General features: G+C 30.9%; 1 protein-coding gene across 1 annotated transcript in view; it reads left to right on the top strand.

The window, feature by feature from the left end:
* The first annotated feature begins 1,468 nt into the window (after nt 1-1,468).
* Nucleotides 1,469-16,154, top strand: part of LOC125068082 (putative polypeptide N-acetylgalactosaminyltransferase 9) — a 180,270-nt gene continuing 165,584 nt past the window's right edge. Inside the window, exon 1 of the mRNA XM_047677076.1 lies at nt 1,469-1,581. The gene's annotated coding sequence lies outside the window, so the exon portion shown is untranslated. The remainder of the gene's footprint in view (nt 1,582-16,154) is intronic.

The following is a 16,154-nucleotide window of genomic DNA, read 5'->3' on the forward strand; positions in this document are numbered from 1 at the left end:
TGCAATCAAGAATCTTCTTAATTTTTTTGCACATCATAACATTTGAATCAATACAACATTAATTAGGGCATTTACATATTACAAAGAAACCACAAACATAAATACTTTTTTTATTATGTAAATAGTTGAAATTAACTACTAATATCAATCAAATCAAAGTAAATAACTGTAAAACCTCTTTGAATTCAGACAATTTAGAATGGGTTTTTAATTATCACTATTTTTTAAATATTTACCCTACCTAGTCTGTTGCCACAGACAACAACAAACAATCACGCATATTTTTTTAATGTTATAAATTAATTTAAATATTAAAAAACTTTATTACAAAACACAGTTACCTATATAATATATATTTATACCACGTAATATATTTTTTGTTGGATATAATTTAATAAATGAATTCTTAAAAGATTTTAAATAAAATATTTAAAATAAAAGAAAAAAAATATATTTAAAAAATCAATTACCGACCTTTAAAATTCATATTATCTTGATAAGTTAACCCCAAGGAGCTATTCGTTAAAAATTTAATTAAACTTTAGAAAGTACATCATCACTTATTTTAAGGAAACTTTCGCCATAAGTCACCTTTCAAGATTACCTCAGAGGCAATAAATTTTAGTTATTGTTACATAAAAAGTACACAGATACTAAATTCCCACGACGATGCTTTAAGGTTTAAACTCAGAACTTGATCCTGTTCTTTACTGTTTCAATTTTATGTTGAGCATGCCTTTGAATGATAAAAATAAATTTATGAATTAAAATATTACTTAAAAAAAATGAGATATTTATAAAAATTTATAGCGATCTAATGTACTATAGTATAAAATAATATTATTTAATTATGCAATCAATAGATAAAAAATATATATAGATACTGATTTCAAAAAAAATAATATTTTTCATTTCCGTGGTGTACGGTCGATTCCTTCAAGGAACAATATAAATACTATTCTTTTCATAACAGTATATTTAAATTCTGTGTCGATGTGCAATATTTTATTCACAATATTAGGTTTTATTTTAATAAAATATTTTATGGTACAAACAAATAAAATCTACACGTACCTATTTTATTTTTATTATGAGTAGAATTTCAGCATATTAACAAAAAAAATATATTTTAAAGTTTCAATTTAACTTAAAATACAAAAAGCCGACTAGAAAATAAACATGCGCATTAGGCTAGAAAGAAATACGCATGCGCGGCAACAATGGCGTCAAACAAATGACAGTTTTGACATAATTCCCGACGAGGTTATTCGTTTTGCTTGTTTTCTCCCAAAAAAAATGTTTACGTCCAATTTCTATATATATTTCCTTTATATATATTTGAAATTGTTGTTAAAATGTAAAATTATGTTAAAATTAATAAGGTGATTGTATTTTCTGTGAGCGTTATTAAAACTTTGTTTGGTTATATTTGCTGTGTTTACATTTCATCTGAACCTTGTTTCTGTTACTTTTTTAATTAAATTAATTTTGTGTGGAGTGGCATATTAGTGATATTGAACTGGATGTTTTCTTGAACTAAAATATAATAGTGTCCTGTTAGAGTATTCAAGAAAGATTAAGGTAGGTAAGTTTGTTTGTGTATTGTTGCTACGTACAACCAGCAGTTGAAAAGTAGATAGGCTCACTGTATTTATAAAGATATTTTTTGTTATGATGTTGGAAAATAAATTTAGTATCCATAAGATGGCTGATTTCGTCAATTAAATGTCTGCGCTTCCGACCTTTTGAGGAATGTATATTTAATATTTCAACTTTTGAATTATTTTGTTTTATATTTGTAGGATTATAAGAAGACTACATAGACACCTCGCAATGCTATAAATTGAAGGTCAGATAATTTATTATTGTATTATTTAAACATAAATGTAGCTTATTACATGTATTTAACACAATCGCGATACTGATTAAAATATAAATCACTATAATTTTTAAAATTATAATTTCTTTAATTAGCGTATTACCTTAGATTTTCAACATTTCATGAATCAGATACAAAGCGCGTTCGAACAGCACTGCTGAGTGCTGACCTTGAACGCTATAGGTCTAAAATAAATGAGTGAAATAACAAAAAATAATAATCCACATCCTCATGAACTAAAACTTGCTTATTATTATTAATCGTCAAAACTGAACAACCAGTATAGAAATAAATACCTGAGAATTGAGAAGAACCGGCGAAAGAAATTCAAATTTATATTCAGTGTAGTCATTATTTGAAACTTCTTGATGATCTTCCATCATATTTATAGTCATTATTTTTATTTTATATTCTTTAGAACATTAACATTATTTTTAAACTTCATAAATTTTGAAAAACTATGAAATTTACATTCTGGCATCTTGTTTTTACACGATTTTATTCGTCGACCTGTATAATGAAGAACATTGTATGATAAACCAGTACACTGTAATCAGAAATTCTATTTCGATTTATATCTCTACTTTATTAATAGCGTATTTAATAGTAATTACATGCATCAAGAATAAGTTTTTCTATACACGCATAGGAAAAAAAAAATATACAGCGAGCTCGTACGTAGTCAAGCTGTTAGTATCGTAGTTTGACAAAATAATGTATACATACGAATACATGTAAATTGTATAGTACGAGTTTATTTAAGCTAAACCACAAATAATGTACAGACTACTTACAAATTCTCGCCACTAACTAGTCTATTTGATCTAATTAGTTCGATTTATCACGCGGTTGCTATTTCAACAATTTTACATATGTAGGTTGAACACATTACATAGGAAACTATTATAAATGTGAACATATAGTCCATATTCAATGCTTAGCAAACAAGCAACGAATGTATTGTTGTATTCCAACTAAAAGGCGAGCTTAGTCAGTGTAATTACGAAAGCGGAAAATACGTATATACTGTGTATCTAGATAATGGTATTGCACCTTCACGTTGAATACGTTTTTATTCACTTCGGCTTATTTAAGGGTCGCTAGTAGTCCTATTTTCACATGATATATTTTCGTACTTTTTGATTACATTTGTAAGTTGGATTTAGATAATTGTTTCGGGTATTTTGTAGAAATGTATTATTAGCTTATTGTTATTATCGGCTAAAGGAATATAAGAACTTCGACCTTCGACCATCGACCAACTTAATGCTGTTAATGCGTCGCGATCACACTCACTTTATAAACAAAAACACAGCAACATAAAGCTTCAGTGCTTGGCATTAGAATAAATTGTTTTTTTACTGGCTGGGTACTTTAACCACTGAAAGTTGTCTTAAGTGTTCATTCCGTATCAAAGTCGGGCGACATTCATAGACAATTAATACCGTATTAACGAAATAGTTTCCACACGCCAGTGAACATCAAAACAGAACTGAATGAAGTGTGTGGAGTAAAGGTGAGTGCACAAACAATAAGAGGTCTAAGGAAACGGCAATCAGACCTTTAAGAACAACAAATAGTTCAAAGCTGTCCGCAGCTCACGGCAAGCTCGTTTAAGATGTTCATGCACAAGCACGGTCATCTTAATTGAACTGAAGAGCAATGAGTCTCTATTTTGTGCACCCGATGAGTGTAGGAATTTTCTATCGTTGGCGAGTTACGCTCAAATTTTCATTGTTTTAATCGATATGGTTCGTTAAAACGGTAGAAGATGTGGTTTGACGGCACAACGCTATATAACAGAGGTTATATAGCGTATTAAGAAGCTCACGTGGTACCTAACGTAATGCAAGATAATGTCCGTCCCCACGCTCCTGCACAAGTTCGACAATATTGCGAAGTAGTTGGGCTACGATGGTAATGAATCCGACTTAATCCCAGGGAGCATGAAATTTGAAACAGTTTAAAAAAAATCTGTATATATGAGAAACCTGTACCCACAGCAGTGGCAGCACTAAGAACAGCAATTTCACAAGAATGGAACAATATTCCGCAAGACCGTTTAATAACCCAAATCAGATCTATGCGGTGGTTCCTGATACGGGTCTGATTAGAATCTATAATAAGGGCACGTGGATTACGCCTTATTAAAGGAAAAAAATCCTGTGCTTCAACTTTTTTTTATTGTAAAACACAATTTTTTCAATGAACTAACCAAAACCAATTTTCACTACATTTATCTTTTTTTTTTAATTGAATGATTTTTTTCCAGTATACAAACATACACTTATATCCTATAAAGGATACGCTATTAAAGTTAACGAATCAAACTATAGGTTTCAATATAAATGTGTGTAGAAAGTTTTTTTTTATTTCAAAGGCCTCTTAAACATTGATGCAGTTTAGGAGTCCGTCGGTGTAGGTATATGTCATACGTTTGTGAATATGCAAACGTATTATAATGTGCATACAATACGAAGTGTTTTTAATGTCGAAATCTTACACTTATTTAGGCCTACCTCTCTTTCGCCATGTGTAGATTAACATTAAGTATACCTTATACCTTAGAACCTTTTTTCCAATATATGTATGTAATGTACATTTATTTAGTAGCTTGTATGTATAAAAAATATTTCGTAAAATTTTTGAATAAGGTCATGGTCGAAGTTGCTCAGAAAAGGTTGACATTTTTTGTTATTAAACATAGTGGTTGAGTCTCAAGTTCCCAACGGTCTTAGTCAGAACGATAGCCTCTCAAACCTTGCCTAGTGAAACTTATGCCCAAAATACAATGTTAAAACCTTCTTGAAGTTTTTGTGTGAATAGTGTACTTGAGTGCGAGTAGAGATGAACTGCTTCTGTTCATTTTATATAAATTGTGTATACGTCGTTAAATCCACGTAATTTCGTTAAATGACATTCAAATTCTCATTGGATAAAATTTTACTATCGATGAAATTGATGGAATATTTGCTAATATAGTATAATTTTATTCCTACGCCTGATAATTTTTTATGATATTTTTTTCATACATAGTATTCCTTTTTATTAGAAAAAAATGCAATGTAAAGTCTAGTCGACTATTCTAAATGAAAATGAAATATTGTTCTAACCTTCTAAAACCTTTTAGTAAAGTCACATCTTGATCCATACTGCTGAGCAACAGCCCCTCTTCTTTTATGATGGTTTTGAGTTTAAACCGCCATGTGTGGAAAGACAAACGTGGCAGATATTTTACACTACTGCTTTGTACGAGATGAATTTTAATAGGAAATATAATAATACTCAATAATTCTTGTCTGTAAGCTGTGGGCTTCAGTTACGGTAGAAGGGTCTCATTCAGCAGAGCCATTTAATCTTAATGCTATTTTGTTCATACTTTTAAATAAGCGCTCTACTACAAAAAATATTCTAAATTTCGTCTCACTGATTGATTGATGATTACGTTTTTGTTAAATTTATTGCTAAATTATACTCATTGATACGTTAATATTTAATGGCATGGTTGCCAATGTTTGTGTACGAGTAACAATAGTGTTAACAAATTGGTCGGTTTCAGTGGACAAATTCAAAGCACAATGCGATAAAATGTGGTTTGCGATAATGATACAAACTTATTGATTGCACTATTAAGTGGATGTAATCAAAGTAAAAAAATAATAATTACTGTCTACCAATTCTTAAGATCAATGGTAATATATTTTTTGAATTTTTTTTGGGAATATGTTGATACGATAACTAGACTGATTTCGACAACGGCGGCCATTTTCAAGAGAGCCAATTCTTATAGCGCAAGAGATATATATAAGTGTGTGTGTTAAAACTAGTGCCCTTTCCCAAACTTACATATATGTTTGATATCAAGATCAAAAAGAGCTCAGGCAGAGAAATTGAAGCTGGGAATGTAAACACAACCAACTTTAGGCTGCTACTGTGAATTTCTAGACGAAAAGAAAAAAAAATTACGGATCTCAGGATTGACAGCCATATAATCAAACTAATAGAATAACGACGATTTTTGTTTACAATCTTGATAAATCTTGTGCAAATGCTTAAATTACGAGCATTGCCATTTCATTTCTACAGGTGCTCGTTTAATAAAATAATACTTAGCCCGCAACATTTAAGGATATATGGAAATAATTAATGCATGAGAGCATTTTTTATATGCACTTAATTGCTTTTATAATTGTCTATTTATATTTGTTAACCCAAAAGCCAACCAACCAAATCCTTCGAATACCAACGAAGGAAATAACTCAATGGCACTTTAATTAGGGACTTAAGTAATATTTTAGGGAGCAAGAAGCCCCTGACAATGGACCGAAAATTTCGACCGGATGACATTACATCGTAAACGTCTTGTTTTCGTTGGTCATATTCTAACCACGAGCAATAAATAATGCGAACGAGGAACCTCTTTCAGAGTTTTTGCATGCAGAGTGAGCACGGTTCGAGGCTTGACTTTTTGTTCCTTTTTAATTACAAATTATGAATTCTGCTCACGGATCAACTATAAAGCCATCAAAAATACTATGAAAGCTTTTCGTACGAGCGGCAGGCGTAAAAGGCGAAGCACATACCGTTTAGCTAAATGGATGAAAAATCGCCATTTGAAATTTATTACCTACGTACGGCAATAGTAAGTGTTACGTTTATATATTACTAGCTGAACCCGCGGCTTTGTCAACTTTGCATGGAATTCAATTTGTGACGAAAATGCTTCAAGAATTTGTATACAACCCTTTATCCCCAAAATTACCCCCTCAAAAAGTGAAAAAAGGATCCTTTGTCCGTTCTTGGAGTTCAAGCTTGTTTTGCACCAAATTACTTCAAAGTCAATTCGTTGACGACCTCCGTGGTCGAGTAGTGTGTACACCGGTTTTCATGGGTACGCCACTCCGAGGTCCTGGGTTCGATTCCCGGCCGAGTCGATGTAGAAAAAGTTTATTAGTTTTCTACGTTGTCTTGGGTCTGGGTGTTTGTGGTACCGTCGTTACTTCTGATTTCCATAACACAAGTGCTTTAGCTACTTACATTGGGATCAGAGTAATGTATGTGATGTTGTCCAATATTTATTTATTTTATTTTTATAATTCAGTGGCTTAACCATGAAAGCGTAACAGATAGACAGACAAATCTACTTTTGATATTAGTACAGATTGGTAAAAATTGTCAAAATCTGGGCTTTGAGAAGAAATCTTTAACGTTTGGTTCGGTTTGTTTCAAAATATAGTTTCACTTTTTCCGATATACCTTTTGTTAATATAAATAAATATAATTTAAGGAACTGTCTGTCGCTTCAAAATTTTGGAAGCTATTCGCAAGTTACTATATACACAATAACCGATATTTTTTTAAAATATGTAATAATTACAAATGTCAATAATAGGATTATTTTAAGAGTCTTAATTCATAAAAATCAGTTAAGTTCTTCAAAATTTGGAACAACTTAAAAGATTAGGTAATGTTTTTTATTGAATTTTAGGTATATGTTTGTTTATAAAGGTTATTGTAATTTATAACACAATTATAAAATGAATAGTATTGCTCTACTTCGTTAATTTTGTTAAGTTGTAGTCTTATCATACTATTTATAAGCGCAGGGAACAAGTAGTAAAATAATATACTCGTTCGCATAATATTCTTCATTTACTCGACGGTGCAAATATTACAATTCTTATTTATTCATTTTAATATAAAATATGATGTTACTAAAGGCTATATATTACGTCTCCTCTCTTCATTTTAAGATCTTATTATCTTTTAGCTTCCCTTTCCTACTTCCCACGCATTCGGATGAAGTGTGTAGGAACGGATATAAAACGAACATTAATTTTTATTTATTAAGATTTAAATTGAGTCCAAATTTTAATAGGCAAAAATACACGACGATAGGAGTTTGACTCTCCTATCGTCGTATATGACAAGCTCATACAGCACTAGTAAATTCTTCAAGATGTTTTCCTTTACCTCGACGGTACAGGATTAATTATAAAGAATTAATTCCACGTGGAATTCGAATGACGCTTGTACGGATTTGATCTCGCGATGTTCTTTTCAAATGTACGGGTTCTTCCCACTAGACCATATGGACTCTTAAGCACCCTTTCAAGAAAAAGGGGTACTTACCCGAGCAGTGAAATGTTTTATAAGCTTTGATGCTTTAATTTTATTGGAGCACATATAAACAAGATACGTTAATTAAAAATGTTGTCTAAAAAAGGTGATCATTTACGTACGTTTAAAACTGTCAAATGATAGCTCTAAAAAGGGTCCTGAGATAAAATGAATTACGGTTAATACATAACTTTAAGGTATTTTATATCACAGTTTCGGCAGACGGCGCTTGTGTCGCTTGCGGCGTTACCAGTTTTTTTTTTCTACTGAAACTCACATTTTGCGTTATGACGAAGATTTTTCTTAAATGGAAGGGATAACACGTTGTTGTTTTATGTTAAAATAAGTATATTTTTTTTAATATATACCTTTTTTCTTTTTTTATTAGTCCGCTTAGTATCTTTTTGTGACATTACTGTAATAAATCATATTTATAGCGACAATTTAGAGCACGCGATCAAGGTCAAATTCACGACTAATGTGGCTTATCTAAACCTTTAAAAGAACCATTAATTTTGCTTTGAATACAATGAATAACAAACAAAATACCACACAGTTATATTATCTTCAAATATCCAAGTACATAAACAGACGTCACTTTGAATCGTTAAACGTAGTACAAGAAGTTATTGCGGTCTTCGAATTGGTTCCGAAACCCGACAGGAAACTTGAATGAGTTATTTATACAAAATATGTCAGTAAAAGCCTGATAAATTTTTGCTTTCGATTATTTATTAACCATAAAAAAATCTCTTTAAAACCCCATACTTCTGACTTGTTCCATTTAATTTTATTAAAGTACTAGTATGACTGTCTACATTTACTACTCTGTTTTATAGTTATTCCCTGGTGATGTAGGATAAAAGGTGTTTTATATTTAACCAATAAATGTGTATTATTTAATACTAAATACGGTCACCCGTGAAACTTCACGTTTATTCAAAAGATTTTTTAGGAATTTCGAAACCTATGACAGGTTTTGTTTTAATTTAATTTCATTTTAAACTTCGAGTCACTCATCTACATTTGGCGCCAATATGATGGAACCTCTTTTAAATATATTTTTTAATATTAAATAGTAGACATTAATTCAGTTAGAATTTGAGTTAGTCGAAAATAATTTACTTTCATTTTGTTTACGTTTTTGATTTTTTTTTTTATACACCCATAGCGCCTCTCTCTCACCGACCAGTAACTTTTTTCAAAATAAATTATTTGTTAATTCGGAACAATTTAGTAAAATGCCATCAAGAATCCTCTTTAATTTTCTGCACGTCTATGGCTAGAGCTCTTCAAAATGAGACCACAAACGGATTTTTTATATGCAGCTATCGCCCCATAATCACTGGGATAAAATCGGGTTACTTTATTAATATATAAGATACTCGTATAAGTAACTGTCATCCTGATATCGATCAAAAGACAGTAGTGCGCAAGTTTGTGCATAACTCAGGTAAAGTAAAGTCAGTAGTTCTCCAGAACCAACATTCCTTCTAGTTCAATGATATATAAGTAGAAAAGAAAGTATCCAAATGCTGGATGATATCCTCATATTCTGATGAGGATATTGTGGTTTTGATGATATACACATGCCATCATCTCGATATTGTTCAGCGCATCGATTGTGAATATAATCAAAGTATCAGTTCTGCCAGAGATTTTTTCATCCATTCGACCATTTACGGTAAACTATTGTAAGGTTTCATTAAAATTCAATATTCTTAATCTCATTACAAACATATGACTTGTATGTTCTACTTATAGGCCGTGTCCAGCTAATGCAAGATCCATGTCCGTGTTATTTGAATGTATGGCAAACCGGCATTATTTATGGCGTATGGAAATGCTCCGTGTGGAATGGGATCGTAATGTTTGATCGCTTCCGAGATAAAACCGACGGGTAGGACGGTGTAGGATGGTCATTTCTCTCTTTATTTACTTTTCATTTACATTCACGATGAATAAATAACAAAAAACCTGTATCTATAGACCCTAACTCTAGCTAAAGCTGAATGTTTAAATGTTAGCCAAAAGTTTTTAAAGTAGGATTCATCCAGATCAAACCCGTTTTACTTAAGGTAAATTTAAAAGATACAGTTTGTGATCTTTCCGTAGTGTACTTTTAAGTATTTCATGGGCTGTTATAGATGTCCTTTTTTCTTAGTGGTTAATTAACTAAAGCAATTTATTTGAGTTTTTGAATGTCTGCTATATTTTTAATTGGTTTGTTGTGATTGGTTATATGGTAAACAATTAAATAGAAAATGTTTTCTAGTGCTTCCTGTTTTACGGACTTACACACACACACACCCACAAACAGAGAAATAAAACGCAAATTTATATATTCATCATACTCGATGTAAATTCTGCATGTCATAATACTAACTCAAATATATTAACTTATGTTTTGCACAAGACTGCGCAAAACCTGATTAGTTTCTGAAAATGGAATTAAAGTTAAAATTCCGTAGGAACCTGCCACCAGTGTAAACAAAGCAAATGGATAAAGTTGCTAAGAGCGTTAATGCAATCATAGCGTTGAGTTGCTAACTTGCCGCAACGAGCCGGAGTAGCTCGAAAAATGTTGAAAAATAATACTTTGTTGTCGCATCATGTGATCACATTATCCGGGCCTTAACGCCTTAAAATGTTAGCCATTTTTTTTAATGTTGTTATTCTTTCAAGTTGTTTTCATACAAAAAGTAACAATTCGTTACGACGATAGGTATTTTATTAAAATTAAAATTAAATTATCATTATAACGATTGGTTACAAGATGTGAATCTTAATAGATTATTCTGAGTTCAAACCCGGGGCAAGCACCACTGAATTCATGTGAATTTGTATTTATAATTCAACTTCTCCGCTTAGTGGACGAGAATCTGTTTTTTCCTTCGCCCAACGTCCTACACGTTAACAGGCAGTTACTTTACTTTGACTTTTTTTTTATTTGGAGTGTGTGTATCTATGTATTTATCGTATGTACGTAGAAGGATATATAAAAACTACGTGATGATGATTTATATATAATTATACTTAATGTAAAACTTAGGCGTTACGGATATGTGCTATTTCAGACTATGATCGATCTTTGTGCTTAATTTCATACAGATCCGTTCAGCCGTTCTGGCGTGATTGAGTAGCAAACATCCAACCATCCAAACTTTCGCATTTATAATATTAGTAAGATGAATCATTGCTTTTTTACAGTAAGTGAATTCTACTAAAGCAGACGGGCTACACCTAACTTTACCAGCTGAATAAAAAGTTTTTACATTATATGATTAGGCGTTTACGTTTGAATAGTCATTGATCTAGTGGCTAGATATTTGGCCACAGACCCCGAGATTCTGAAGCTTTTATCGAAATATTGTCAGTAACAGCCCAGAGTCTGGAATTTGGAAGTGTGTACACTCTCGTGCCTGTCGTGCGTGTCGTGGGAAGCACGTAAAGCCTTTGGTCCTGTGCCTGAACTCTTTCCGGTCGTGTCGGATTTGACGTCCCATCGGATTATGATAGCGAGGAAATAGAGAGTGCACTTGTATTTGTGCACACACTTGTGCACTATACTATGTCCTGCGTAGTGGGTTGGTCTCCTTTGAAATTGGAAGCCGTGGCTAAAATCGGTCAGGATGAGATTATCATGTGGTAACATCATATATTTGGACTCTATTTAGCCTTAGGAAAAATATGAGGTTTCACGATGTCTACTGTGTACCGATTTTAATAGTTCTCGATCTGTCAAGGTAAATAAGAGGTATTTTGGAAACAGACGATATTATTATATTAAATGAAATAAAACCATGTCAAACTTTAGTTAAATTATAAAAAAAAACATATTTGAAACACAATCTACTTTATATGAAACTAAATAAATAATTAAAAAAATATATTTAGTGAGGAAAAGGGCGTCTCAAAAAACGAAGACTATATGACGTGACAACTGTTAGTAGGCCCATTTGTTTGTCAACGTTCGTGCTAAGCGGATATACTCGTCATTGTCGCTGTTAGTCTTGGAGGTCACGTAAGCCACTTTTCGTTTGCTTTAATTGTTTAAAATAAGTAATCGTTACGATATTTCGTATCATTTAAATTTTATTTTGTGTAATTGATATTCTATCTCTTAAGTTTCAGTTTAAGGTTAATTGTGTAAAATGTTAAAATAATAAAAAATCATTAAATTGTATGTGATAAACGATTGTTTTTTTTAAGTGATTTCCACTTCTGATTCTAACAATAGTATTAAGTATTTTATTATATTAGTATTATATTGTATCAGTATTATGCATATATGACTACAAAATATACTACATCAGAAACTTTTATACAAGACTGAGTTTTTTGCCGGTTCTTCTGGGTATAATCTACATTTCGTATCCGGCGGTAGCTTTGTTTAAAATAGTTGTGTAAAATGAACAGTTCTAAAGCCTAACTGAAAAAAGTAGTTTTTTGATAAATAGCACTAATTTAATATTTTTTTTATAAAAAAATCAGGGCAATGACTAGCTGTTTTAATGTTTGGTATCTTTCATTTATTCTATTAGCAGAAATAAAAAAAAAAAAAACTGTAATCATTAACGTGTCGATAAATATACACATATTAAACCTTATAATGTATGTACCAAAATAATTGCTCAATTGATTTGTATCTATACTTTAACCAAAAAGCATAATGAAAATAATTTAAAACCCTTAAAACCGCAAGTAATCAACAAAACCAATAATTGAATCGACTGAATATATTTCGCCCGAATATATTTAGGGCCGCCGCGTCGGTGCATCCGATTTGTATAGCCAATATGAATATAAATTGAAATTAAATTCCATAAAAAGAGAGATTAAAAATTGAAAATTCTAGAAACAGAAGGCAAAATTATTCGAAATTTTCGGTAGTATAATGATATTTAAGCCTATCACGGGCTTTGGGTCGAATATTTCGTTCGGAAACTGTGGTTGGTTTGCGTGGAACATTTCATTGTGACGCGGCACCGATTAATTAGTATTCGATTCTATTTATGAATTCGTAGAAATACTTTGAAAAATTAAGTTTTTTTCTGAGTTTGTTGCCACGGTGAAATAGTTTTTAATTATTAAAGAATTACAATTATGAAATAAGTTTGACCCATTAAAATAAATTGCCATACAACAAATAAAATAAAACGCCATCGATGAAACAATTATATTACTATTATAAGAGATACAAAAACAAAAAAAAAATGTAAGAGATTTGGATTTATTACAAAATGGGAGGTTTAATTTAAAGAATATATTGTGATATATTATTCAATAACGATAGTTTGCGAGTAATCTAACCGGGCTCACTCGGTATGTAAATCTACAAAAAAAAGCCGCCGCCGCCAACATCAAACAGTTTTAGTACATATAAAACCTTTTAATAAAAGGCCAATCGAGTTAATTTTCATTTCATTGCTATTTGTTTTATTCTTTTTTTCATTTTTAGGCTCAATAGTTTTATTTTGTTATCAATACAGAACAAAAGACGGATAATAAATAATTCATATTAAATAGGGCATTATGCCGAATATTCACGAAACCTACTAATAAATATATATATATATACTCGTATTTTTATTTTATTTTATTAATTTTTTATTTCCTAGCACCTAATTAAATAATCCTTACAATTTGTGCTAATATTGCTTATACCTCTTGTGCGACTTATATAGACCATAGTATTTACTAGTAAAGTATATTGGTTTTCAATACACGACATTTAAACTTTATTTGTTTCATAAGAATGTGACAACAGTATCCACCAGACAATAAATATTTTAAAATAGTCAGAATATAACGAAGATAGAAATTTACATAAACAGCATTCGTATATCTGTAAAAATAGAGGTCCAGAAGTGAGATTCGTAGACATTTTAAATCATACAAACTTAAACGACGGCTCAGTTAAAAGCATATATCTAAAATTAGTCGTGTATTTCATTGCTACACTTAAATCTGACATTATTCAACTGGTTGAAAATAATCGAGAGACGTTAAAAAATGCTCACTCGATCTGAAACCGCAAATAGCAGGCCATATCGATGTTTTGTTCGATCCCATTTCATTTTAGCCTATTGCATATTGTATAAGAGCTCTTACATTTAGGTCGAGGATTTAATAATTGCTACGAATATATAAGCTAATGTATCGGTTATAGGATATTCAAAATTTTCACAATATGATACGGCGCACGCTCACACAGATACCTAAACACACACACATACACTCAATTACTCTCTCTCTCTCTCTCTCTCTCACACACACACACACACAAACGCGCCCACGCACACATGGACGTCAACCCAACACATACGTCAACACATCTAATACTTTTGTGTACGTTTTTTTGAAATTTTGTTAGTTAGAATTTTCATAAAGAATAACGTAAAATACAATACTAATACTGTATATCATGGAGATAAATAGACTATTGCCTATAATAAATACCTGTAAGATAAAGTTTTTAATGATTTATAGTATTACAGTACATTCTTCAGTTAAACCTAATCCAGGATTGAACCAGCATCTTTCCAATCGCCATCCTTATCACAAAATCTGTCTCTGCCAATATTTCGTAATCTATTTTAATAATATTTAATTTAAATAAAAATATTAAAATGGCTTTTTTAAAGTAATTTTCATATTATATGTTAGGTAGGTAGGTTGGGCCTACATTGCTTGTAAACTTAAGCCACTTCTTCCATAAATATAGTAGTAGTAGGAAGTATTAGCATATTCACTAAACAAACATTATCATGCGTTATGGATTATATAGTGTCAACAGTTAATCGAAGTTAAACTTTATAAGACATCTCATACATAATATTAATTAATATTCAAATAGGATACTACCAGGAATGATGTTAATATATTTAAGAAATTAAAAGTGTATAATATCAAAGTGTCGTACAAATTGGGTATTGTGCAAGCCCGTCAGGGTAGGTACAGCCCACTCATATATTCGAACCCCCAAACAACAATAGATACTTAGTATCGTTGTGTTGTGGCACAAGGGACAAAACGTCTAAGCTCTCAAGGTTGGTGGCAAATCGGCTATGTAAGGAATGGTTAGTATTTCTTACAACCACTGCCTATGCCGCACGGTAATTATTTTTAATTACACTCGTAGAAATTACTGTCTAAGTAAAGCGAAGAAATATAAAGATTTTATTATCGTCTTTAACCGCCAGGTTAAAATTGACATTCCAAAATTTATATGAAAAATATTTTTATAAAATTAAAATTTATGTAACTAAATCAAACTATTCTTAAATTTTGTAGTGATTGTTTTTGTTCATCAGTAAATAGTAAATATTTTGCGTTTATTTGCTTCTTCGGTAGGAATAATTGAAGCTTTTATTTTAGTTCGTATGTAAGGAATTAATTTACTGGACGTCATATATAAGTTTATATTAATTTTACAGATTACGAATGACATAGTTCACCTTAAATAGTTTATTTATATCACTAATTATCTGTGATAATTATTACGACTCACGTTATGGAAAAAATATTATTTTATTGAGAAACGAACTTATTAATAATAATATTGTATACTTCTTGTTTACATATTTAATTATAATTTTATGTTTCATATTTATGCAAATAAAATAAGTTTATTTCAAAAACAGCCCTATTCAAAATTATTTTTTTACCTATTTATATTAAATTATTTTTATACATTCCGTGTTTTATTGAATATCGATACTGATAAACTGTGTGACGATGTTTTATTCCGAATCAGTTAATCTACGTCATCCTCTAATTCACAAAATTTTGAGTGTCCTATTCTAGTAGAAGATTTTCTAAACATGATTTAAAGTAAACGGCAAACTCGTGGCTATGACACATTACTGAAATCTAAATATGAAATTGTGATCAAGCTATGTGGATATAAAAACTATTTGTAGGATATACCTAAATATAAACACATTATTAATTGGCGTAACGGTAATTGCTCATCGCAATTAAACAACGAAGATTAAAGCAAATTGCACGCTAAATACAAAATGAATGTGGGTGGAATTAACGAACTAAAGGTTAGTTCAGGAGTAAGAAAAATTCACTGATATGGCTCAACTCATAACTGCCTTTCTACTCAGCGTCATTAAATTTTCCACCTTATCTTTAAAGCTTGCCA

This window comes from Vanessa atalanta, chromosome 13, assembly GCF_905147765.1.
Source record: "Vanessa atalanta chromosome 13, ilVanAtal1.2, whole genome shotgun sequence".
NCBI lineage: Eukaryota > Metazoa > Arthropoda > Insecta > Lepidoptera > Nymphalidae > Vanessa > Vanessa atalanta.